Here is a 4,566-nt window from a genome sequence, read left to right on the forward strand (position 1 = left end):
GTAATATACTAATAAAATATCTAGTGAGTAAGTCTATAAGACTATTAAATGAATATCTCAGACAGATACTATTAGTCACACAGATTTAATAGCATGCAGTCTTCAAGTGTTCATTATTCTACCTGTTATATGAATTGCATCCACGCATTTCAGAGAATGCTTTAAAAAAGATGAGAAAGGAAACAGTGATTGCGGACACAGTAGTTGCAGATACAGCAGAAACAACAGTTGCAGACACAGCAGTTGCAGATGCAGTAGAAACAACAGCCCCGGTGGCCGAATGGTTAATGCGGCCACCCAGTAGCACCTTGGCGTGGGAAACCAAGGCGCGTGGGTTCGAAACCCGCAGGGGATACATTAAATCCGGAACTCAAGGACCTCAGGTTTCTAATAAATACAGAGGTGTACAAATCGCTCCAATGAATTGCTCTATGTTCCTGGGCTGGGAAGTTATTATCGCATGTATCTAATTGTCACTTCTTTGTATTTTCTGAAGTTCTTGTTATCTTGGCGTGGTCTCAACACCTGTATTTCCTCCTGTATAACCAACACTTGACCTGTATTTAACATCACGCAAGGACTCATTATAAGCTCCGCTTGTATATGAGTATAATGGAAGAATAATAATAATAATAATAGTAGAAACAACAGTTACAGACACAGTAGAAATAGCAGTTGCAGACACAGCAGTCACGGATGTAAAATCAAGATTGAAAGAGATCAGTCACATATGTGTAAAACTTAATAAGTTACTTCTGAACTGAGCAATTCAATTAAAAAGAATACAAGAGTCACTAGTTAAGAAATTAAGTCTTAAGATGAGAATGTAAGTTCTCATATATAATAAGAGTGCTGAGAAGTTTCAATCTAGATAATTTAAGCTCTATAAAATACTTAAATCACCTTCTCTGAAAATATACACATTGAAAGAATCAGAGAGACAGACCTTATATAACTTAATAAACAATTCATATCTAATATAGATAAAGATGTAAGACTTAAGTAGATTATAATTATTAATAGCACTATCATCAGTGTTGAAAAAGAAGAGACTTATAATTAAAAAGTCTTACAAAGTGAGAGAAATTATAAATACTTATGAATCAGATAATCTTACTTATTTCAATCTTTTTATAATTATAAGAAAAGAATGAGAAGTAATGAAGAAATCAGATAAATATCATACTTTAATAAGTAATAAAACTGTAGCTGATTATATAATAATATATTACAGATAGTAAATACAATATGATAAAGAGTAGTCTCAAAGTAGCAGACTTACATGTGAGTTAGATTATAGAAGAAAAAGAGATTCAGAGTTAAACTCAACTATTTACATCAGTTTAATTATAGAGATAACAGAGAATGAAGTATCTGAAACATCTGCAGATATATAAGACTAAGTTATCTCAATCTCTGAGAATGCTCAGAAATCAAATGAGATTAGTTTTAATAAGCTATTAACTATAGTAGTCTAAGCAGGTGAACAGAGACAGTATAATACATGAGACAGAATTATAAGAGATGAAAGCTGCTGAATCTGGTCACTGAATACTGTATTATATAGAGATTATATAAGAGTAGTGACTAGCAGATAAAGAAAAAGTATGTAAGAGGCCTACGCCGAATAGATCAGTATAATATTGATAGATCTTATATAACAAAGAGAAAAATATTAGAGAAGAAAAGAAAGAGAAAGTGTGAAAATCAGTGATCAGAGTGAATATTTATACACATATATAATAATGTATACAGTGAGGCTTTGAGGCAGAAGAATCTATACACATTCATAGCAGCTGAGGATCAGTGATCAAGAGTGGCCAAGAATTGAAGCATACACAGCTGAGAATCAGTGATCAGAAGTGACTGAGAATCAGAGTGTATACATTTAAGAATGAAGCAGTTGAAATCTGTGAAGTGTAATGAAATAGTCTATATAATTGATCAGGCATAGCCTGCTACATTAACTCTCTCTTTTCAAAAGTAGTTCTCATTGATCAAGAGCTGCTGTTTCAGATAATGCAGAACTCAGAGTTGAGATCAGACAATCATACTCAACTCATTTCATGAGATATTATCAGTCACAGTCACAGAGTCTCTTATTAAGAATATTCTTAATCTCTAACTCAAGCTCATTATCGTCTTCTATAATGCCTGGCAGCTGTCAGTCAGAAGTCAGTTGAGAAGAAAACAGATCAGTGATAATGTGATAAAGCAAGCTTGTATGAAAAACATTATAAATCTCTGATAATATATCAAGACAGTAGTTATGACTATCTAGAACTTCTATCAATTTATACTTGATATAACAGTAATTCAGTGTACAAGATGAACATATGATCTGTATATTCTTAAGATTCAATCATATCAAGTCTTCTATCTTATATTGTTCAGTGAGATCTCAGTGAACATTGATTTGATTCTCTTGATCTTGTTTTACATTTGCTATGAAGATCTCTGCTCAGTTATAAACATCTCAGAGTTTCATTACTATATTATCAGCAATCTAAATCAGACTGTGAGAGTTCAGTGTGAACTGTATAGTCTTTAGAAGATTCAACACTTTCATGTGATAATCATATATAAGAAAGAACAGACTTATGTCTGTTGAAATAGTATCTCATTCATTGATAGCAATCTCTGCATATAGAAGCAGATCATGTCAATCATCTTATAAGTGATTATAGAACTTATAGAGATAATTTTTTACAGTTTGAATTATCTGTTCTGACATATCATCAGTCTGAGAGTGATAGACAGTTGACAGACAGTATATAATCTTGAGAACTTGACAGATTCTTGTTCAGAGAGTACTTATAAATTAACAGCTCTGATTCAATACTATGAATCTCAGCAATTCATGCATTCAATAGAATAAGCTCTGTAGAAAAGCTTCAGCAACTTGTTCAGTATTCATCTTATTATAAGATTTTAATATTATACTCTTGCTCAATCAGTTCACAATGATCAGAACATTTCTATAACTCTTACTCTCAGAGAGATCAATAGTGAAGTTAATTATCACATCTCATCAGGTTCTATCAGAGATATTAAGTAATTTCAGTAGATCTTTTCTACAGTTCTTTCATAAGATAACAGATGAACAATAGTTATAGTTTCAAATAAAACATCTAATGCTGTTTAATATCTCAGATCAGTAGAACTCTTGAGAGATTATTCAGTAAAATTATTCATGATCTGAGTGATTAGTTATATATGAATCATGAATCTCTTACATTATCTGAGTGTATAAGAGTTCAGAGTGAGAGACTCAATGTCATTCACAGAATCACAGAGCATCATTGTTATTAATTGAGCATTCTGAGATGTCAGTTCTTATATATAGTTCTGAAAGGAATCAGAGTACTTCTTGACATACTGCTTCAGTGAGTGCTTAAAGAAGTTCAGCAGTTTAAGCTGTTACATGCTATAATTCATTCAGTGTAGATTCAGAAGAAGTTGAGATATCAGTATCAGTGTCAGTGTTCATATCAGTGATAGTTCAGAGAGAGAGTGTTCAATCAGAGAAGTATGTATAGTGTCATGAGCTGTTTTATCTTGATCAACTAGTATCTTCAGATTCAAGAGTCAGTGCTCTCAGTTCATTCAGTGAGTATCTGTTACATTGAATAATATATCTTACTCTTGTTATGAGAGGGCATCTGCTATTGAGTTCTGACTGTCAGAATGATAGTGTATTGTAAAATGAAAGTAGCTTAAGAACTCAGAACATCATATCTGTCATTCAGTGAGTTTACAGATAGTTATGAAGTATTTGAGATTCTTATAATCTGTGATTATCTCAAATTCAGAGACACTTCAGAGTTCAGAGTCTCATTCTTCTAAACAGTGTACAATCATGAGAAGTTTCTTATCATAGATCTCATAGTTGTATTTAGCAGAACTCAGTTTCTTAGACATAAAGGCATGTAATTATAAGACATCTTCATCATCATATTGCAATATAGCTTCTTCTATGACATAGTCAGAGAAATCAGCTTCAACAACTGTCTTGTGATCAGGATTGAATGTTATCAGTAGAGAGATATTAATGAATATCTTGTTCATCTGTATAAATACAGCTTCAGCATCTGTTGATCATTGAAATACTGAGTCTTTCTTAGTGAGTTCTGTCAGTGATCTTGTGATATCTGAGAAGTTTCATATAAATTACTGATAGAAGTTAGTAAATTTAATGAAGCTTTATACATCTTTCACAGTGTGCAGAGTCTCTCATTCAAGAATAGCAGAGACCTTCTCAGAATTCATTCAGATTCTCTTACCAGCTTCTATGATAAAGTCTATATATTTTGTACTTTTAATCTTAAAATCACACTTGTCTATGTCTATCAGCAGTTCTGCTTCTCATAGTCATTATAATACCTTTCACACATGTTCTTGATATTCTTTCCTGAATTCATCAGTAAAGATGAGAATATCATCAAGATATACAGATACAAATTCATCAAGAAAGTCTCAGAGTGTTCAGTTGATATACTTCTGAAATATACTGAGAGTGTTAGCCAGTTCAAAGAGTGTGACTACTTATTCAAAGAGATCATATCA

General features: G+C 32.2%; 1 pseudogene across 1 annotated transcript; it reads left to right on the forward strand.

The window, feature by feature from the left end:
- Nucleotides 1–266: 266 nt before the first annotated feature.
- BDBG_17852 lies at nt 267–355 on the forward strand (annotated as a pseudogene). Its single transcript has one exon. The product of its transcript is annotated as a tRNA-OTHER (tRNA).
- Nucleotides 356–4,566: the final 4,211 nt, after the last annotated feature.

This window comes from Blastomyces gilchristii (genome assembly GCF_000003855.2).
Source record: "Blastomyces gilchristii SLH14081 genomic scaffold supercont1.28, whole genome shotgun sequence".
NCBI lineage: Eukaryota > Fungi > Ascomycota > Eurotiomycetes > Onygenales > Ajellomycetaceae > Blastomyces > Blastomyces gilchristii.